This window comes from Prionailurus viverrinus, chromosome A2, assembly GCF_022837055.1.
Source record: "Prionailurus viverrinus isolate Anna chromosome A2, UM_Priviv_1.0, whole genome shotgun sequence".
Classification (NCBI taxonomy): domain Eukaryota; kingdom Metazoa; phylum Chordata; class Mammalia; order Carnivora; family Felidae; genus Prionailurus; species Prionailurus viverrinus.
The window spans coordinates 95,155,941-95,179,136 of record NC_062562.1 but is presented as its reverse complement, the minus strand read 5'-3'; the positions used below and the strand labels follow the sequence as shown (position 1 = coordinate 95,179,136).

Here is a 23,196-nt window from a genome sequence, read left to right as displayed (position 1 = left end):
ATCTCCGAGGCTGAGGCGATATCACAGAATGGCACAAGGGAGAAGAAGGGATGAAAACAGCCAAACAGATAAATATGGAAACTGTTTAAGAATATGTTGGTAATTTAGCCATCATCTGTGCTTTCTAGTGGCTTTAAAAATGAGATCATTGCCAGCATCAAATGCTTTAAAGAGTGATCAGGAGCACGTCTTCCCTCTGCATTTATATAATCATATTCACATAGTATCCACATACTTGGAAGAAAAGGGGACAAAGATCCTTGAGATCTGGTTCCATTTTGAGAAAAATCATCATTGTGTGAAAAGGGTCCCTGAAATTTAGCTCTATCTCTTATCCCCATTCCGAAATGCTTTTCCTTAAGTATCCAAAGATGGAGGTGGTAAATGTATTGTTAATGACCTCCAATTTTCTCTAGCAGAATATGGGAGCATTTGCCATGGTTGCTGAGCATCACTCCCCAACTGTAAGAAAAGTCAGTCCCATGGAAGTCCCAGTGCCAAAAGGACAACCATAATCCTGCTGACTGATCTGTGGGTGGCAAACGTCTTAAGAATATGAAGGAGTGAAGTCAGGGAACATGGAACCCTGCATTGCTTATCAGACTAAGGTAGAAGATACTAGAGAGAGAATATACTCCTTACCTTCACTGAGCCCCGATCATCAAAATGATGCTCAGTGAGTCTTGCATTTGACATTGTGGCCAACTAGCAACTCTTCTAATGAGAATCCAGGGAAGAGGTTAGCTGAGAACTCCTTCTCTCATAGAAAAATAATATAAACTCGAAACACTTCTCAAGTGAAAAACAATGCCATGCCCCTTCACCTTTTGTCTCCATGGTCTAGGGGAAACATTTGGGGGATTCTATGGACATCTCTTGTTTGGAGATACAAGTATCCACTGAATTAGATCATCATTAATATCCCACTATAAGGTCATGTCACTGGCATCCTTTCCCATACCCAATTAGCATTAATTGAGCATATCTGCATTCAAAGCCCTCTGTTGGATGCGGTCAGAGATGTGAAAATGACTATGACACAGCCTCATAACTCAAAGAACCCACAATCTAATTGATGGAAAACATTGAAAAATGTAAATCTGAGCAGTTGACAACTTTCCTTAACATTCTTAAAAATTCATCATATGACCTGAATTTCCCTGGCCCCTGTCCAACTCTCCTCTGTTTCTGTGGCCCCAGCCCACTCCCCTCCTGACACTGGCTTCTGCAGCTTTCCAGCTCCTGTATACTCTGAAAGTTCAGATCTCAATTCTAAAGTCATTTCCTCCGGGAAGCTTTTCCTCATTCCCCAGCTCAGCCCCCTGTTGTTTCATCTCATTCTACTCTCTTTTTGCTCTACTGTGCTAACTGCAGTAGGACCACCTATTTATGTGGCTGTTTGATACTGGCTGTCTTTCCCATTAGACTCCACATTTCATGGAAGCCAAGGCTGAGGCAGCTTTTGCTCATCACTGAGTCCTCATGCCCATCATAGAGCCTAGTACAGAGTTGGCTCTTGGCAAATATTTTTCTTTCTTTCTTTCTTTCTTTCTTTCTTTCTTTCTTTTTCTCTCTTTCTTTTGAGAGAACATATGAGCAGGGGTGGAACAGAGGGAGAAAGAGAACCTCAAGCAGGCTTCATGCCATGACCTGAGCCAAAATCAAGAGTCAGATGTTCAACCGACTGAGTCACCCAGGTGCCCTGACAAATATTTCTTAAAAAAATATATGTTTATAATGAAATCAGTTAGAAGGTAATAGAAACAAGACCTTGAAGCAGAGGGTTTTTAAGCACTGTGGCTGGGGGTGGTTATTTCTTTTCCAAATGTATGCTATGTACCATGTGCCCTGCATACAGAATGCTTGTGAAATGAATGAATGAGTGAATGAATGAATGAAGTAGAAAAAAATCTCTCATTTTTCTCTGTTTGTTTATATGATTCTACTTTACATAAACAGTTATGTTCAAAAGGCTTTCTTTTTTTTTTGGTGCTATAATCTTGTGAAAAATTGTTTCAAAAGAAACAATAACTAGTCAACAATCCAGGATATAGCTGAGCAACACTTCTTTGCCATTTCCACCAAAAACAGATTCTGGATTATAAACCTCTGTAGCAAAACACTGGACAACTTCAATTTTGTAAGAGAGAACTCCTGGCTGCTTGGCTGACCCAAGAAGCTTCTCTCATAGGTCCTTAGAGCTGTACCTACAGTTCGCTTTTTTTTTTATTTTGATTAATTGAGTCATTCATTGATTTATTCAACACACATTTATTGAGTATCCACTGTATACTAGTTACTGGGCTATGGTATCCACTAGACACCAGGGGAAAAGACATTCAAAACTTCTGGCAGTTAAGTTGGGAAACTAGATCTATAAATAGATGATCCCACCCTAGCGGCAGACTTGGGAAACAATGCCTTGAGTACTCAGTACTTCCCCAGTTGTAGCACTGGTCAGACTCATTATCCTACTTCTAATGGCTGTGAGCTCCACAAAAGCAAGCCTGCTTTTAGCTTATCCATCTTTGCACCTCCAGCAACTAGCACTATCCCTGGCACCTAGTGGGCCAGTAAACACTTATCTATTGACTAACTGTAGCTAACATTTCTTATATGAGCCAAACCCTGTGTTCGGCATGTTAACGTGCATCGCCTCATTTAATCCTCATACCACCGTTCTGATGTAGTTGTTATTGTTATCTCCATTTTACACACGAGGAAACTGAGGCATAGAGAAGCTGAGAAGCTTGACAAGGACAGGCAGCAAGCAAAGTGACAGAGCCAACTTTCTATCAAGGTCTGTCTGATGTATAATCGCCATGTGTTCCTGCTTTTCTAGTGGGTTGAGCCATAGGATATTGCTGACATTTGCTCCTTTGGGCCACAGAAATAGCAAATGTATAAATAGATAAGTAATATATAAATACTTATAACCTAATATAAGTAGATGAAATAAAGTAAATGAAAGGTTATAAATGGGGTGCCGGGGAAGCAGAGCAGAGACAAGTCAGGGATGGCTTCCTGGGGCAGGTTTGCAGAGTGGCTAGGGATTAACCATCATTTTACGTGGAAGGAGGGGAGCAGCATGGGCACTTACATACGCCCTAACTCAACATGTTTGTTTTGGGTCCACCGTGGGCCAGACCCTGTGCTCATGCAGAGAGCAAGCAGAGCTTGGAGTCACGCAGCAAGGACAATCATAATGAAATGGGGGTATTAAAATGCTCTAGTACAATGCCCTAGAATACACAGGAAAAGCCTAGACGTGAGAACAGGTCAGTGCTTCAGGTAGGAGCAAAAGACACTGGGCAGAGGAACAAGAGGAGAGGAAGTGGGTCCCACCAGAAAGGGCCCTGATGCCTGGCATGGACTGGACACAGAATGCAGGAGAAACCAATGGAGAGTGTGCAGCAGAAGAGGGCTTCCAAAGATTCCCTCAACTACATCACGGAGGAGGATTTGGAAGGGGATGCATGGGCAGCAGGAAGAGCGCTTGAAGCTGTTTTGGGTGTAAATTGAGAGCTTGAGTCTCACAGGGACAGTGGAAACACTGATGCTCAAGACTAGTGAAATTTACAGTAAACCCCGACAATTATCAGTTTCTCTAGATATCCTGTGAAACACAGATGTTCTGATTTATTTTGCTTAAATCTCTAGAAAGCCTCAACTATCTATCTACACAAAGAATCTATATACCAGGTATCTCTTTGTGCTAGGTTCCCTCCTTGAAACCCTTTAGATGTGTTTTAGTTTGGGTTCCCTGGCTGCTAGAAGTTGTTTGTTTTAACATTTATGTTCATGGAGGAAGAGGTTTTGATCAAAGATTATGGAACTCCATCTCTTCTAAATCCAGATCTGTTTCTCAGTTCCACATGTCTCCTTGAATAGAGTCAAGAACTTCTATTCTGGCTCTTAATGTTTGCAGTATGATTTTTTTTTAATGTTTACTTATTTATGTTGAGAGAGAGAGAGAGCAAGCAAGGGAGAGGGAGAGAGAGAATCCTAAGCAGGCTCCAAGCTGTCAGTGCAGAGCCTGATGCGGGACTCGATCCTATGAACTGTGAGATGGTGACTTCAGTTGAAATCGAGAGTTGGATGCTCAGCTGACTAGGCCACCCAGGGGCCCCTGCAGTATGATTCTTGAATTTGCTGCCTCAGATTTCCTCTGTTCTATCTCTTATGACAGACATGGGCCAGTTTTGCTCCCCATTGGCATTCAAACAGATGTAAACATCCCAGATACCAGGGAAAATATCATGGAGCCTGTTCAGCATTATGACATAGCTCTGTAACCACCCCCCCCCCAATATGTCCACTATAGTGAAAGCTATTAATAATTTATAGAGGATATGCAGATTTAGTTTTAAAAATCAACCACAGAAAGTATTTTTATATAGAACAGGCTGACTTCTACATATATCTTTAAAGAAGTATGTTATAATGTACTTGGCAAAGGTCAATCAAACTTGACCAAGTTTGTCATAAACAGATAAAATGAGACATTAAAACATTAAGACAATTCAGCAAAAGGCCATATTCTGGTTAAGTGCATGATCATACATTCAAATATGTTCTTTGAGATTCTCTGTTCAAAAGTAGAGCTTGACCATTGGGCTTTCCCTGTTTAAAATTAAGGCAGTCTGTTAGCCTGGCTACTCTGTCTGGTCATGAACAAACTTTTTGGATAGAGGTGACTGGCTGTCAATCTCATCTGCCATTCTTGGAGGCTGAGCAGAAAGTTAGTTAAAGGGTTGCTAATTGGTAACTTTTATCCCAGCATTAGCTTTCTATTGCTGCTATAATTCCCATGACCTTAGCCAACAAAATTCCCCCTAAAACAATGAAGCTTCTTTACTTCCTGAAGGTAAATCTAAAAAAGCACCCTTGTGGGAAATAGTCACCTCTAATGTCCCATTTACCGCAGATGGCTGCAGTGATTCGAATCCTCTAAAAGAGCAACAATGAAGATTGATGTTGCCATCTGTCTCTGGTAGATTTAAATGTTTATGTCCCCCATAGCTGTAGGGTTTTGGCAGCAATGTTGTTGATATCCAAGAAGGAAAGATGTAATTAAAGTTAAGAGACTAAGAGCTAGAAGTTGATTTGATTTGATATAATATTTTGTCATTGTAGCCTGCTGCTTCTCTTTCTCTATCTTTTTTCTTCTGCCCCACTTGCTGACTTTTTCCCCCATTCATCTGATCTACACCAAATCAGTGACCTGTGAGGTTTACCTTAGCTGAGTCTCTATCAAAACTTTTCAAATTCCCAGCAACGCTGGTAACAGTGGGGAAAAGGAAGTGAACAATGTGGCGTGGAGGCAGTTCCGTGAATGACAGAATCTTAGCGTTCAAAACAATAACAAGGACACCATTAAAAAAACTTTGAATGAAAATTCCCCTCACAGCTCCCTCCAAAGCTTTGTGGATTTCAATCATTTCTTCTTTGGTTCCCAGTACAGTAATCTTTGGATTACTCAAAGATCTTTCACATTTTCTGCACAATTTATTTTAATATAAATTATTCACTGAATAAAAAATGTATACAAAATCTCTACATTTTTTCCTCTGGAGTAACTCACTGTCCCTAAGGATGTGAACAATGGGATTTGTGTTTGAGAAAGTTGTTAAAAATAAGTCTTAAGCTTTAGGAATGGTTCACATGTGACTCAGTTATTTTTAAAAATAAATAAATAAAGCCTGGGGAGAGTAGGGGGCAGAGGGAGAATGGTTTCAGAAGGAAAAGAACAAGCAATCCATTTTAATGAATTGCAAGACAGTCTAAATATAGAAAAGAAGACTCCAGTCATCTCTGAAGCTTGAACATAACTCCTTTGCACCCCCCCCCAACCCATATATATACTTTCATTTGTCAGCCTGTAAAGAAAAATCTCTGCACTCCTAGAATTTCTCTCTGCTTTGAAAATTGATTGTACACTATCTTAGCTAGGGCTACAAAACTTGCATTCCACACAGCCAAAACCTTAGAAAAGAGATTTTGTTGCCTTAAATGAAGTGGGTTCAAAAACTAGATTTTCTGTCCTGAAAGGTGTTATTTTAGTCCCCCATGAGGCATTTAAAGCTAGACAATTGCTTATTTAATCCTTTGGCACAACAGGGTTTTAAAAAATTAGTATGAAAAAGCTACTTACTCAGGCTAAGTCAAATCCAAGCATTAGCGAGTCTTAGAGGCTAGAGATGGAGAGAGTGCTGCTTGTTGGCTATTTGAGGAGGGTTCTTTTTCCTCTGGGACAGTGGCTGCTTGGCTTTTGGAAGCAGGAAGCTAAAAGGGGATGACAACAAAACTCTGTATAACACATGGTTTCCTGTGAGGCAAGTGGGGCTCCAGGCAGTTATCACCTCCAGATTCAAAAGCAATAGGGTAGGGCCAAGGTTTCCCAAGTGCTGATGGGGGACAGCATTCAGCTGCAGATAATTTTAAAAAGAGAGACCTAACGCCCAGAATTCCAGGAAAATCACAGTCTTGGATTTTCTCCCAGTCTACCAAACTCATCCTGATCAGCAAGCAAATACACACTAAGACAGTGCCTGTATGTTGTTTAACCCCAGAGGTGTGGTGGTTTTAACACAAGTCTGGAAATGATTTGAAACATCTCTCCTAAAGAGATGGCATCTAATTCTCCTTTCTTTAAATATTGGGCTGGCCTTCTAATTAAGAGTAGGTAGCAGGAGTGATTCTATGTGGCTTTTAAGGTCATTCCTCAAAAGTGATACAGCGTCTGCCCGGCTGTCTCTCCAAGAGACTTGGAGCATGGATACCACCATGCCAGAGAAATTGCAGAGACGGACCATAGAGACCCAGTAGGCTCAGTCCCGGCCATGCAAGTATTCCCAGTCCATGGGCCAGATATGTGAGCAAAGCAGCCTTTGAGTTGGCCCCAAATCCAGTAATATCTGAAATCTTGAGTCAGAACCATCCAGTCAGACCCAAAATGCTGGATCCACAGAAACGATGAAAGAGAAAACAGGTGAATGCTATTTTTAGGTGACTAATTCTGAAGGTGATTTGTTTCACAACAATAGATTAGTGGAAATGTCTTGGTACTTAGAAGCAAAGCACTGCCGTAGTGGAAGTTAAAACATGTGGCCCTGGTTTGGGACCTGGGTGGGGGCTGGAGGGTGGAGATTAGAGGAGTTTTGGAGAGGCTGTGGGTGAAGGACTGAAGGAAAGTGAGGAAAGTATTGGCAGCTGGAGGAGAGAAGACTCTGGTCCTCAGGTGTAGGCAGTTTACACCAGTGGTAACATGGAAAATAGAAAATGTACCTAATGGATTCATGACCCAGTAAGGTTTCCAGACACAGTATTGAAGGTGCCTCCTGATCCTTCTATGAGAGGAGAGAGATGAAGTACAAAAAAAAAAAAAAAAAAAAAAAAGCAAAACACTAAAAACCAAAAACAATGTTAAATAAAAGAGCCAAGACTGTAGGAGTTCAAAAAATAAAACTATTTCTCAGTTCCATCCTCTCCAGATGGCAGATGAGGCTAAAATTAAAATATGTAATTACCACCTAACGATGAAGGTAGCACTGTGACTTTAGAAGCCTTTGTTTAGACCTCACACAGATTGAAAGCAGTACTATTCTTTCAAATAGCCAAAAGTCCCTCTAAAAGGGCATGCCTTTTAGATGTCTCCATTAACAGAAATGTTTCTAAAAATCTTAAGGGCACAGTTCCACGGTAGCCTTAGAGGGAGTCTAAGGTAGGAAAAAGCTTATCTCAGTGAGATTTGTAGATGTGTTTTTTTGTCTAATGAAGTGAATCTCAACAAGGTTGAGGGGAAACATTTTTTTTTTTTTTTTTTTTTTAGAGAGAGAGAGAGACAGAGACAGAATGAGAGTGGGTTAGAGGCAGAGAGGGAGACACAGAATCTGAAGTAGGCTCCAGGCTCCGAGCTGTCAGCACAGAGCCCGATGCGGGGTTCGAACTCCTGAGCTGGGAGACCACGACCTGAGGCCAGGTGGGCGGCTCAACCAGCTGAGCCACCCAGGCGCCCCAAGGGGAAAAAACGTTTTAAAAAGACTTGTGCTAATGAAAACATTGCCAGCTCAGGCTAAAAGGGACAAGAGGTAGTATACAATGAAAAGAGGCTTTTGGGTTCCTAAAATTCTCTGGGAAAGAAGCAGGCTGAGAAAACTGACTGCTCAGCTATAAAGATGGGGTACATTTTCTGGAACATCAAGAATAATTCAGAGGGAGGAACAACACTCAGCTATAATCAAGGAACTTGGTTGGGGCACCTGGGTGGCTCAAGGTCTGACTCTTGATTTTGGCTCAGATCATGATCTCAAGGTTCATGAGATGGAGTCTGTGTCAGGCTCTGAGCTGACAGCAAGGGGCCTTGCTTGGGATTCTTTCTCTCCCTCTCTCCCTCTCTGCCTCTCCTGAGTGCCCACATACATTCTTTCTCCCTCACTGGATTTCAGAATTGCTATAGCCTGATTACCTGATTGACACAGACTTCTGAATGTCTATAGTGGTTAATCCATGCCTCTTACCAAAGTATGCTGGGTGGGGGAGCGATACCTTTTCACTTTAGTCCACAGATGTTCAGATCAAGAACAGGATTCAGGAGGTTGTAACTGAATATCTGCACCTACAGAGCAGCACCTGAACGTGATTTGGGTGATGGGTGACCAGACGTTGAATCTGGGATGGATGCCTTCCGGATGAGAAATTTAGGGGTCTCAGGAGGGGTTGAGAGTATTTACATGTGGGATCAATACAAATAACTTTTGGCTAGAGGGCAGATTGTTATAATTTTAAAATGTGTCCACAATTTTTTGCCATTTTTTCCCTTGGATGGTGGAATCTAATTCTCCTCCCTGCAAATATAGGCTGGCCTTACTGACTCGCTTCAACAAATAGAATACTAGGTCACAAAAAGCAATGGGGCTTCCACCTACTTCTCTTGGTGCATATTGTTTGGAGCCCTGAGCCACCATATAAAATGTCCAGCTAACCTGAGCCCCATGCTTAAGAGACCTTGTGGAGAAACCACATTAAGTTAGTGATGCTCTGTTCTAGCTGTTTCACCTCCTAGTTCTGGCATCAGATATGTGCGTGATGAGACTTTAAAGATGATTCCAGCTAAGCCACCATCTGACTGCAGACTCATGAGAAATCACAAGTCAGAACCACTCAGCCAAACTGCTCCTGAACTCCTGCCATAGAAATTGTGAGAGATGATAAATGGCTGTCATTTGAAGACACAGAATTTTAGGGCGATTTGCTATACAGCAATACACAACTGGAACAAGGAGGGTACCAGTCACATTTCATTCTCTCTGAATGGGAACCCCTGGAGTTCTTCAGTAAGACTCTATCATAGGAGTCTGTGCAGACTCAGTAGTAAGTGTTGGCCAGCATCTCTGGGCTTTGTCCATATTACTTGGTCCTCACTTTTTCTCTCCTACTCTCTGGTTTTCTACTTCCATTTGATACTATGCCTTAACTTCATCTGATAATGGAGCTTCAAGGTTAGTCCTTAAGAATCTGGTGCCCTGGCTTGGCTAATCTCTTTTGAGTATTCTAGTCTAGTTTACCCTGGGAGTTCCCCTTAATGCCATCCTGATACCAACAAGACAGCACATGGAGGCCCCTTCTCAGCACATCCCACATTCTTTCTGCATTGCGGGGAAGGTGGGGCACCACACATCCAAGTTCCATTTTCACCATGTGCAAACAGCTGCCTGTCTACTCAGTATGGAACAAGGCTTTCCTCCAGGTTTTCCAGCTGAACCCAACCGAGCCACTAATGATAGGACCTCTGTCACCAGCCAATGACTTCCATGCAAAGGCAGAAACATTTTAATCAAGATGCACCTGTACTCTTGGGGTCTGTTTACTGGCTCACAGAATGAGATTAACAAAAATAGCATGATTCTGATAATAAACTTATAAATAAATTTGGTCATGAAGTGACATGGGATGAACAGTAATGGGGATCCTTAAATGACATTTACAGAGTACCATGTTTGGTTTTTAATGTTGGTAAAAACTGAAAGCATACAACCTCACCTGGATGTTAATGACCAACAGCAGAAAGAAAAATATTACTTTCTTCAGCCTACTGTGAATTCTCTGGTACGCATGGCAGACAATTGGTGCAGACTGAAGGGTAATTTAGCCCCCTCCCCCAGGGTGTGGCTCTCCTCTGCAATCAGTAAGACAAGCAGATCAGAACACATGTTGTAACTCTGGTGTCCATGTGAGAGGTACATGGATTCAGTATGCTCTCGCTACTTTACAAAACATGGGAAAGACATGGGAATTTCAGTTTTAGCTTTGTGAAGATATAGGAAATAACTTGCCAATAGGCTCCCCTCAAATTGAGTGTCTTTCAAATGATTTGCAATTTGAATAGAATCTTTAGGTGGAGAGGGCGGAGGAGAAATCAGAGACAAACAGACCAGATAGAGTGTTATGCACCTAAACTTTCCTCCAGAGCAGTTCACTGTCATGGCTGAACATTGGAATCACTTGAGGAGATTTTAATTTGTTTTTACAGTTTATTTATTTATTTGAGGGAGAGAGAAAGGGGGTGGGGGGAGAACGATAAGAGAAGGGCAGGGAGAGGGAGAGAGAAAGAGAATCCCAAGCAGGCTCTGTATGCTGTGCTGAGCCCAACATGGGACTGGACCTCATGATTGTGAGATCATGACCTACGCGGAAATCAAGAGAAGGATGCCTAACTGACTGAGCCATCCAGGTGCCTTTTTAATTTTTTTTTTAATTTTTAAAAGTATTTATTTAATTTTCAGACAGAGAGAGAGAGAGAGAGAGAGAGCACGTGAGCGTGGGAGGGGCAGAGAGAGGAGAGAGAGGATCTGAAGTGGGCTCCATGCTGACAGTGTGGAGCCTGATGTGGGGCTCGAACTCATGAACTGCAAGATCATGACCTGAGCTGAAGTTGGATGCTTAACTGACTGAGCCACCCAGGTACCCCAAGTTAAAATTTTTTTTTTTAATTTTAGAGAGAGGAGAGAAAGAGCACAAGTAGGGAGAAGGGCAGAGGAAGAGAGAGAATCCAAGAAATCTCCATGCTCAGTGAGCACAGAGCCCACCACCCTAGGATCACAACCTGAGCCAAAATCAAGAGTCAGATGCTCTACCAACTGAGCCACCCCGGTGCCCCTGAGGAGATTTAAAAAGTACACACACCTAGACTGTCACCTCGGAGACTATGATTCAGTAGGAATGTTTAGAAAGTTCTCCAGGTGTAGGAACCCCTGCCTCTGTGAGCTCCTGAAGACAACCTGAAATCTTTCCTCTTTGGCTTCTGTTTCTTCCACAGAGCCAGGTTTGTGTAGAGTCACACATAGTATACACAGAGTATGTTCATGTGGTTTGGAGGATTCTAAAAACTTTCTTAGGAAGGTAAACAATATTCCATTCCACTCTTGTTTTATCTGTATTATCCTTTAAAAACTGATTTATTAAAAAAAATTGTTAAGCACTGGGCCTTGGTCACCATTGTCAGTCTTGAAGGCAAAGAGATTGAAAAAAGACTTGTATTGTTACTATTTTCAATGTGATGTGGGGACTTGGAAGAAGGGGGAATTGTTTCGAGAGGAGTACTGGAATGTTTTTCAAGAGACTTTTTGAACAGGGTCTTAAAAGGATTAATAGGAATTTGGCTGCTAGAAAAACAGGAAAAGGCATTCTCATCAGAGGGAACAGTGTGTGCAGAAGAACAGGGCCATGAGAAGGTCTGGAACGTCCAGGGATCACTGGGAAGGTGAGCACGGTACGGATGGAGGATGTGTGCGTGGAGAGGTGGGAAGTGAGCCTGCAGAGAAAGGGGAAAACATAAAAAAAAAAAAAAAAAAGACCTGATTTGTAGAGTTTGCCCATTTCTGTAGTGTATATACTCCCATCTGATTTCAGGTTATCAGTGATTTAAGTACTGACTCAAAAAATTCCTACATATAAAACAGTCGGTTTTTGTGAACTGGTACCAGCTGTTTCCAGTACATGACTGACAGGAGGCCAGATCCTTTAATTCCAAGAGATAGGCTAAAACAAGTTTCTGCCCTTTTGTCACAATGGTTCTGCTTCACATTATGAGGCCCACTTCTATGGGTTTGGAGTAGAGTGGGTCAATGAAATAAATGCACAAAAGACTTGAAAACCCTGGAACTAATTCTCAGGCTCTTATCACCATCAACATTACCCTTAAACGCAGGCAAGAGGGGCTTCTGTTTTTTTTTTTCCCCCCTGTTCTGGTTCCCATCTTTAAAGGGTCTGGCTCTGATGTTCTGCAGGCATAGCACTCCCACCCCCCACCTGAGAATGAGGACTCCACGGTACAATGCCCAACAGGAACTTACCTCCCCCCACTCCTACTCCATGCACTCCAGACGTCTGGGACTCTGGAATTCTCTCCGTATATGGAGGTCTTCTCCCAAACCTCCTTCCCTGAGGATTAGCACCTGATCCCCAAGGCCTGGCCAAGGAAGAACTGCTTGCCAAGGTAGGGCAGAGTACAGATGTGGGGCTGGCTAGGGGGTGTCCATACACGTGCATGTGTAGCCCCTCCCTCTGGATACACACTCCTAGAGAGATAGGAGTGGGAAGTGTAAAGCACAGAGAAGGCTTAGGCCAGGTTGTCCTCATGCTGACATGGTTTGGTGAAGAACTTCAAGGAATTCTAAGTGCAACCCTGACTTTCTAGGTTAGTATGAACACATATTTGTCAGGGTAGGAGAATAGAATATATTTGACAATTTGTTAGTTGGATTTATATTTTTTAAAGATTTAGAGATAAGGTATGTGGGCCTCCATTTTGACTCTATCCTGGGCCCAGCAAATGCCAGGAATGGGTTCCCTGTTACCTCCCTGTTACCACGGCTATATATATACACATTTTTCCCCCCCACGGCTATATTTTAAGTCAAGGTAAGCAAGCTAGAGACCCCAGGCAAATTCTTGCCCGCTGTATGTTTTTATAGACGCTGTGAGCTAAAAATGGGTTTTGCATTTACAAATAGTGTTTAAAAATCAAAAGAAAAATGTTTCATGATTTGTGAAAATCATATGCAATTCAAACTTCAGTGCCCATGAATTGTTTGGCACACAGCCAAACTCATTCATGTGTGTGTATTGTGCACGGCTGCTTTCATGCTATGACAGCAGACCAAGAAGTTGTGACAGAGACTGTAGGGCCTGGAAAGCTGAATATATTTACTGTGTGGTTCTTGGAGTAAATGTTTGCCTACTCTACCCTTACAGTAGCCACAGACAGGAGGAAAGAAGAGTGCAGCTGTCCTTACGTGGCTCTGCTCAACAGAGTCACCTGTTGGGTTTCCCAAACAGACCTATGCCAGGGCCCCACTCTCAATATTTTTAGGATAAATTGGTCTGGGGTTCAGGTGTTTTTGAGACATCCCCATGATTCTAATGAGAGCCAGGGCTGTGAGCCACTGGGCTCAGAGAATGGGTGCGTGAGGATCTGAGTTCCCCAAATGTAAGGCAGAATAAGGTTGCGAGAATTGTGCCTGCTTTCCCCAAGGACCCGAGCGGACTACAGCCTTTCTTTGAGGACACAAGTTCCCCAGTTATCTGATTAGGCTGAAGGTGGAACGAGGGAGAAGAGTCATTGTTTCGCACTGTGCTAGGACATATAAAGTTAAGTTTCATTTCTACTTCTCGAAATCCTTAGGCTGTAGCTCAAACACACATCCCTGGGTTAGCCCAGGACTGTGTGCCTCTGTCAGGCAGGCCCACCTTGGACTGCGGTGGCACACACCTTTGCAGGGGCCCCCGCTGGGTCACTTCTCAGGATACACTCCAGTAGGGAACCTTTACCCCATCTTTGCAGCGTGCCCTCCATAATTATTGGTGGTCTCGCAGGGAAGGAGAAAAAAGACAACTCTATCAGAATCCCATTCTCCACCAGCACACTCAGAACCATTGGCAGAGGCTGGCTCTGGGGCTGCAAGGCTGCTCCGAGCTATTATTGTGCCTGGCTCTCTCTCAGCAGGACTCGACGCAGACAATATAGTACACCGAGAGCATGGGGGATGAACAGTAAATACGAGGCCTTGGATTTTTTTTTAATCTTGTCAGTTTTCCCCTGATTTGTGTCCTTTATCCTAGCCCCCTCTGCTGTATAAGCTTCTCAAAGCTAATGCCCATAACGCCACCACCCACTGGTAGCAGCAGGCTGCTGGGCCGCTGTGGGGTTCTCATTGCGGAGATTTACAATGCCCACCATTATTCAGCAACTGTACGTGTTAACCTAGTGGCAAAGGGTTGCTCCAACACCTTCCCCTCTGGTTTCTCTTTACTCTGGGGGCCAACGGCAACTCTAGGAGTGCCGCCCTCCTGACTCGTAACTGCTTGCCTCAGCCAGCACACATCACATCCTCCAACCTGGCAGGGCTAGAATAGCTCTGCAGAAAAAGAAGAGAACGTTGGGCAATTATGGAGCTGAGAGAAGACTGTCATCTCGACTGCCACATTTAAAAAGTTAAAAATATTTCTCAAAGCCATTCCTTTGGCCTCTTGTAGATACTAGCCCTCTTCCTCCTTCTTTCTTTTATTAAGAGCTCATAGGACTAAATCACATGGCGAAGCTCTAAAATGTGAGCCCACTGCTGAGGCTTGTGGCAATGACCTCAACAGTGGGCATGTGTGCTCCCGTCACTGTTGGAAGCAGGACGGTGGCATACATTTTACTGCCTTGAAACAACTTCCAGAAACAAGTTATTCTTTTGACGCTTCTGTAATTCTAATCAGCTTCCAGGCTGATTTATATGGCTCCCGTTTAAGGGAGAAACTCACCTATTATCTCTGCCTTGGCTACCACGAAGTCTGCCTTTACACAATCTCTTGTCTCAGAATCCACTGGTGGTGCCAGGACCATGTGCAAATGCACATGTCCTTGGCATCAGTGACTTGCTGCTTCAGGGGAAACAGCAGGGGCAGGGGGTGCTGAAGATGTGGTGGCCCCATGAGCTTTTCTGGAATGGAACATGCATCAGCTGAGGACACTTACTTTTGGTTTTGTGAGAATGTTAAGCTTGTGAAGGGCTTACAAACTGAAATCACAGAAGTGGTAGGAGAGGAGCAAGAGAAGGAAAACCTGAAGCGGCTGCTGCTGGTGAGTGAGGGTCTCTTCCCGAGAGAAAGCCAGGGGCCCTGAGGCATCCTAACATAAAACTTGAACCTCGGTTTTTGTCTTGAAGGGTAAACATTTTAAAATCACCAAATCCCATATCTATAAATTGATGACCGTACCTGGCACAAACACTGTTAGCAGTTTATGAAACCATTAGGGGTTTGTCTGTGGTTTTGAACCTGACAGATCCGACAAGGAGGAGGTGATGACAGCAATGTGACTGGCTTCCTGAGGTGGCATTGTCAATCAAAGTGGAGGCCCTAAAGCCCTGCCCATTCAGGTGCAGGCACCCACTGGATGGTGTTCAGGGAAGTGTGCTCAGCCCAGGGAAAGATGCTTTGGTAGAATGTGGGCATGTTATGGCTTTGATTTGTATTCGGAGGAGGGTAGCCTACTCACCTCATCTTAGAATATGTACAAAATAATTGAGAAAGAGGCAATCAAAGATAAATAGGATGGTCATTAAGCAAAACCAGATACACAACACGTGTGGTGGATGTCATTCAGGAGCTGTGGAATTGCGAAGATCATGGAACTCACAGACTTATTTTACATAGCCTCCACCCTTTTACCCAAGTTTGACATAGCATGTCAAAAAAAGGGAGGGTTTGGGGTGCCTGGCTGGCTCAGTGGGTGGAGCATGCAACTCTTGACCTCAGGGTTGCAGGTGTGAGCCCCACATTGGGTGTAAAAATTACCTAAAAAATAAAAATCTTAAAAAAAAAAGCAGGGGGGTGGGTAGGGTTTAACCCACTCCTAGAACATTCCAGGTAACTCACTCCTTCCCACATCCAAGAGCCTTATGGGTTTCTTCTCTCATTCATTCTCAGAATGACTGTGTCTAGGAGTTTTTAAGACAATGTTTCTTTGACACAGTACTGTGGTGTTATTTGGCACCCACCAAGAACATGTAGCAAGAAAATGTACAGAGATTCTGCTATACTTTATTCCATATCATGTTACAAGAAAACAACAGTGACAGCTGACAAACCATTACATCTTTCATAATACAGACAAATTACACTTGGTAACAAATATGCAACATTATTCCATTCTCCTTACTATGTTTCATTTTGGAGTATAATAGTTTTCTGAATGATGCTAACACATTTCTTAGGTACCGACCTCCTGCTAGAAAGTACACATCTCAGTGTATCATACAAAAAAAAAAAAGGTAAAAGAAAAATTAAAAAAGTCCACTTCCAACTAGAGAATGTCAATTTTGTATGTGCCTCTAAAATATGCTGCTGTGGGAAGGGGAATGAAAATAGGAGATTGGTTATTTTACTTGAGACATTTTTTGGTTGTTTTGGTGTATGAGAAATTTGCAAGGCAGTAACATATATGGTTTCCTCTGCCTATAAGCCAGTAAGAGAGATAAAAGTGATGTGCAATTATGCAGCATATTCCTACGGATGGGGGGAGGGTAGGAAATAATCTACCCCAGTATGTACAGCCTAAACATCCTCTTATGTAACAAAGATTACAAAACCAGTATTATTCACATATGAGTCTCTCAAATAGACACATAAGCTAGGGTATTAATTACACTGGCTGTCATGTACACACTGAGGAGAGGATACCAAGAGGCTTTGCTCTCTCTGCAAACCTGGAGGCTACCCTGGAAACTTTTCTTATCACTCTTGGGAGGTAGAAATAGCTTCTCACCCTTATATCAGTGGATGGACAGCCACCCCTGTCTTATGCCCCTTGTTTTTTCTTTGAGCACTGCAAAACATTTTTGCATGTCCTATGTATCTTGCATTTTTAAGTCAACCAAACTGTTCCTTTAAGGAAATGAAGTCCCAATTTTTCTTTCAGATACTATGTGTGCATTGATGTTGCATTCATACCGTCACCATGCTAATGTGTTCCTACTATTCCAGCTGTACGAATTCAAGCTAATCCTTCATATAAAAATAATCTCACAAAACATTCCATTGCTTTCTCAATAGAATAATAAATCTGCTAATGAACATGTTCTGTAATGATTTTCACGGCTGCCCTCAGTGGGAGAAGGCAGGGGAGAGGAGGAGGGAGGATGGATTGCCAATAGGAGAGGAAAGGGGAGAGAGACAAAGCAAACTTTGGATTTCCTGTACTGATAACAAGGACGGGGAACTACAAACCTCCTAAATGAGACCTTCTGAGACATACATCTCTGTAAAAAACAGATATCCCCCCAATACTGAGTATTATGCTTCAATTCCAGAGAGAAGCTGCTTATATATCTCTGAATGATGCTAACATTCCTAATTGAAGTCTTTTTTAATATTAAATATTTTCAAATGTTCAAATTAGAAAGCTTATTAAATAGCAAGATTTAATCATCAGCTGCTCTTGATTTAAAGTTAGTAAAATACAAAAGTTATGCCTCTCCCCCAAATAAATAATTCAAAACAAACCACAGACAAGGCCATTCTTGATTGCATGTAAAATTTTCTCCCCATATTTATCTTAAGGAATCTTAATTTCAGCATATGTTAAAATACAGCCAAAGACTTCCAATGGGTTGGAATGTCCGAAAGAAGAATGGGAAAGAGTTCTAGGTAGCAACTAGTAAACATTCTAGTCTTGGGTAACTTTTGCTCTCTTTAAAATTAATTAGCAAACAATTCCTTGCTTTGCACCTATAAGTTTTCAATGAATGCCACTTCTGAATAGGCTGGATTGTGACCTTGGCATGTTACGTCCTACTCCAGGGAAGGTACCCTTTTAACACTTAGAAGTTCTGGGTCCAATTTCTTAGGAATGCTGGCTTTGACTGTCGAGAACCTTTCCCCTCACATGACTCTCAGAAGATGCCTTTGTCAAACTGGCTCATAACTCCTAGTCTCGATCCTAAAAAAGTGCGACACATTTCAAGTTCTCAGTCTCTCCTCCTTTCTGACCAATAGGAAAATGTAGAACGACATACATGGAAGTATTTCCATAGGAATTGGTGTTCTGAGGGGCTAGGTTTCATGCTTTATATGAACTTTCCTAACTGCCCACTTGGCCTCAGTATTATTTGGGGTTATGCAGTGAGGCCGGCCCCACTGGGAGAAGGCCTACATCAGGCAGGTCTCCCTCCGCATCAAAGCACAACGTGTGCCCAGTCCACTTTTCCCTCCTTGTCACATACGTGCCTTCATCCTTCAAGGTCCCTCATCATCTTAACAAGGGAAGCTGGGCCTTTCTTTTTCCCTTGCCATCTTGAAAGCAAGACTCCCACATGGGTTCTGCAACCTGTGTTCAAACAGTTTTTCCAGGAGACTGTTTAAAGTTAAGGTCCCCAATGGTGTCTTCCAATCAGCTTGGAATGTTTTAAAAAATGTAATTTAAAGGTGCTTTGGTGTAAGTGAGCAAACTTCTAACTCTGGATAACTTTGTAATTTGCTTTTTTAACTGTTAACTAGCCAATATGGCTTTCAGGGCTCATCCAGCAGAGACAATTCATTTGCACCCAGGTTTTAAGCATTCTGTTCCTCACTCTTTTCTCCTCCATTTAGAAAACACTCCTGAAGCATAACAGAGTGGATGGAAAATATAAGATGTTGACAAGACCCAGAAAACATGTAAAAGGTTACCTTCATTTCCAGAGGTTGAAAAGTAAGCAATTTATCCCTGTCTTTGTTCTGAATGCTTGATACTAGTTTCTTTACTTCCAACCTACTTGGAAAACAGTCATGCTATGTGGCTTAAAATGCTAAGCAGATTCCGATATCCTATATACACGTGCAGTTATTTCCAAGAGAAAACCACATTTGCAAATGTCCTCAAAAGGTAAGCAACAAGTGGGGCCCCACAGCCAGGGACCAAGTTGTCAAGTCGGTCTGAGAACATGGGTTTGCTGTAGCTAAAAATTTCCTTCCTAGTGGTTGCAAAATGTGCACTGCTCTCAAAGAAAACACACATTGTTTTATGCCACTATGTGGCTTTCAAGTACAGACATTACTGAAGAAGTGTGAACACCAAATGTGTTGTCTTAATGTATTTAAGACATGGCTGGTGAAAGCATAAAAACCTTTACAGAGACGCTGTGCTGCAGAGGGAAATCAAACAAAATCAAACACAAAAGACTGAAAAGAATACATGCCATGTATCAGTAAGCAAAGCTTAATCTTCACATAGTTCTTGGAAATCACAAGGTATCCAAATGCGTGCAAGGTTTTAAATAAATTGCAGAGAAAACAGGGTCTTGCCAGCTTCAATTTTCTTGTAAGTGAAATCCACCACAGGGAGGGGAAGGAAAGTGATCCGTGATTCCCTTCGTATTATTGGCCACTTCATTAATGTTTTTTTTTTTTTCTTCCCAGAATGATGACAACTTAATCCTGGAAGGAGGAAAAGAGAAAATTGCTATATGTAAAAAAAAAAAAAAAAACTTACATCATTCATTTTTTTCTAAATTACATGAGACATCAAAATTGGCCAGGCCAAAGTGAGCCTATCCGTTTTCTCCACAGCCACCCTGAGCACACATTTCGGAGGCAGAGTACTCTCCTTCACCAAAACAGCTCTTATGATAAACAAATGTTCTGACTACACTTTTTCCCTTAAAATAACTTAACTCCATGAATGTAAATGGTCTAACTTCTTCTTGGATTATTTAGAGAAAAGGAAATTCAGCAAATTTCCTTCCCCAAATCATTAGTAGTGATACTGGTCTTAATTAAGTGCCTGTAGTATCATACAGACCATTAAAAGGACATATCTTCTTGTTCATTTTTATGAACATGAAATAGAAAAATGGATCACATACATGGTTTAAAAAAATCCAGCTGTATATAATTCCTTGGTTGCCTATTATCAGACCTACTTTCAGCAGAATGAAAATTGGCCAGTATGACCTGAATTGCCAGTCTCTTCCCAACATCCTGCCTATGACTGTGTGTTTCCAATGGTGCCTGCTTAAGCTCGGTAACTACTTCCGTGTGAACAGTTCAAGAAGAAAGAAGGAATGTTCCCTCTGTTCCTCTTCACATTTCTCTTTGGTCCTTAAACATTGTCATGGAGTCCTAGGATGGGAAAGAAATGTCTTGCCAGGAAGGATGAAAAGGAACACTCCCAGGATCATGTCACACAGCCCAGGGATTCCAGCTCCACTGAATTCCAGAACCAACTCATCATCTCCATTTAGAAGCTCAAGGTCACCGAGGCCTGGTCAGGCCTGCTTGTCCCCTTCTATAGTGCCACATGGTCATCCTCCCAAGCAGAGAAGGAACCTTGATCTTTTGTTGAGACCTCACCGCACAGCTGTCCTCCTGCTGCACACACAAGCAGGCTGTCGTGCCAAGAACTTCACTGATGTGTGGTGCTACTCTGACCAAGAGAGCAGAAAGTTCCAGCCTCACAGTTAGGAACAGCACACTCCTGACTCTCTACTCATTTCCTCCACTTAGTATGGAAGGGTAACCTTCCATCTTTTCTTTTTCATTGAAGTGAAATTCATAGAACATAAAATTAACCATTTTAAAGCATATGATGTAGTGGCATTTTGGACACTCACAATATTATGCAAACATCACCTCTATCTAGTTCCAAAACATTTTTGCTACCCTCAAAGCAGTCCTCATATTCTTGAAGCAGTCACTCCCATTCTCCTCTTGCCCCAGCCCCTGGCAATCGTTAACCTGCTTTCAGTCTTTATGTATTCACCTCTTCTGGATATTTCATACAAACAGAATCCTACAATACGTGACCTGTTGTGTTGGACTTCTTCCACTTAGCACAATCCATCCATGTTGGAGCATGTATCAGTACTCCATTCTTTTTTATGGCCAATAATATTCCATTTTGTTCATCCATTCATGAGCTGATATGTATATGGACTGTTTTTGCCTTTTTGCTATTATGAATAGTGCTGCTATGAACATTCACGGACAAGTATTTAAACACCTGTTGTCTATTCTTTTGGGTAAATACCCAGGGGTGGAATTGCTGTGTCATATGGAAATTTTATATTTAACTTTTTGAGAATTGGAAAACTATTTTCCACAGTGGCTGCATCATTTTTTATTCCTACCAGTGATACACTAAGGTTCCAATTTCTCTACAACACCCTTGCCAATGTTTGTTATTTTCTGTTTTTGCCTTTTTTTTTTTTTGGATTATAGACATCTTAGTGGGGTGAACTGGTACCTCATTATGGTTCTGATTTGCATTTACCTAATGATGAGTTAGGTTGAGCACCTTTTCATGTGCTTGATGAACATTTGTATATCTTCTTTGGAGAATATATATTCCAGGTCCTTTGCCCATTTTTAAATTAGGTTGTCTTTTTGTGTTGAGTTGTAGGACTCTTTATATATTTTGGATGTTAATCCCTTGATTTGCAAATATTTACTCCCATTTTGTGGATTACCTTTTTACTGTGTTGATAGTGTTCTTTCATGCACAAAAAAATTTAATTAGGATGAAGTCCAATTTATGCATTTTTTTCTTTTGTTGCTTGTGGTTTTGGTGTCATATCTAAAAATCCAATGTCAAATCTAAGGTTATGAATACTTCTGCTTTCTTCTAATAGTTTTAGTTACTACATTTAGATCTTCAATCCATTTTGAGTTAAACTTTGTTTATGGTATTAGATAGAGATAACATTCCATTCTTAAGAGTTCCCTATCCTCAGTGACTGACACAAATGTAAACAAAAGCCCTTACCTTAAGTTTCTGGGAGAGACCTGGGGGTGGAGTGAGAAGCCTGGTTGGATGGATATCACACATAGGCCCTTTGCTATCACTAAGTCAAAACTCCTCAGGTATTTTCTCAAATACTTGCTGCTTGTGGCTCACTTGGCCAGCCCTCACCCCTGCCAGGTTGCCCAGATATGCCTTTATCAAACCTTTTTTTTTAAAAAAAAATATTTATTTTTGAGAGATAGAGCATGAGCAGGGGAGGGGCAGAGAGAGAAGGAGACACAGAATCTGAAGCAGGCTCCAGGCTCTGAGCTGTCAGCATAGAGCCCCACACAATGCTCAAACTCACAAACTGCGAGACTATCTATGACCTTAGCCCAAGTCCGATGCTTAACTGACTGAGCCACCCAGGCCCCCCAAACCTCTCTCTCTCTCTCTCTCTTTTAAATGTTTATTTATATATTTTGAGAGAGAGAGAGAGAGTGAGCAGGGGGAGGAAGAGAGAGAGAGAAAGGATAGAGAGACAATCCCAAGGAGGTTCTGTGCTGTCAGCACTGAGTTCAATACGGGGCTCAATCTTAGAAACTGTGAGATCATAACCCAAGCTGATATCAAGAGTTGGATGGTTAACTGACTGAGCCACCCAGGCACCCTGATCAAACCTTTTCTTAAATAAGTCACCACCCTAGCAAAAATAACTAAATGAGAACAACTGCGTTTGTCCCATCCCACCTTGTTCTTCCAGGGAAATGAAGTAAATCCATCTTTTCTTCTACCTGTTGCTCCCACATAATCATGCATTCTGACTTGTGCACTGACATCTTTCCTGAGGCCCATGACATCAAAGACAGAGAACACTTGTCCGCGCAGCATTTCAAACACACCTGTCCACAGGCATCTTCAGGTGGTACCCAACCCTGCTACCAAACTTGACATTTTTATTAAGCAGATGAAAAAAATGCTCTTTGTCTTCCATGTTGCTTCGACAGAGATTTCATCTCTTCCAGGAAGCCTGCCCACCTTGGACAAATGGGAAAGTGGTGGGTTTGTCTTAACATGAGCTTGCTTACCTAGGCATGGAGTTCCTACAACCACACACAAATGATATATAGTTGACCCTTGAACAATGTAGGGATTGGGGCACTGGCTCCATGCACAGCTGAAAATCTGCATAGAACTTTTGACTCCCCCAAAAAGTAACTACTAATTGCCTACTGTTGATTGGAAGATATACTGGTAACATGAATAGTTGATTAACACATATTTTGTATATGCATTATGCACCGTATTCCCACAATATGGTAAGCTAGAGAAGAGGAAATGTTATCAGGAAAACCATAAGGAAGAGAAAATACATTTACAGTAGTGTTCTACATTTATCAAAAAAATCAGCAAGGAAATAGACTTGAGTAGTTCAAACTCGTGTTGTTCAA

General features: G+C 42.0%; 1 protein-coding gene across 7 annotated transcripts in view; it reads right to left on the bottom strand.

Moving 5' to 3' along the window:
* The window catches only part of CDK14 (cyclin dependent kinase 14), a 704,495-nt gene that overhangs the window by 52,996 nt on the left and 628,303 nt on the right, over positions 1–23,196 (bottom strand). For 6 of the 7 annotated variants that reach the window (XM_047830949.1, XM_047830989.1, XM_047831011.1 and 3 more), the window contains one exon: positions 16,070–19,461. The gene's annotated coding sequence lies outside the window, so the exon portion shown is untranslated. Of the gene's footprint in view, positions 1–6,154; positions 6,286–16,069; positions 19,462–23,196 lie in introns of those variants that run through there. The other variant, XR_007146446.1, reaches the window with a different exon arrangement.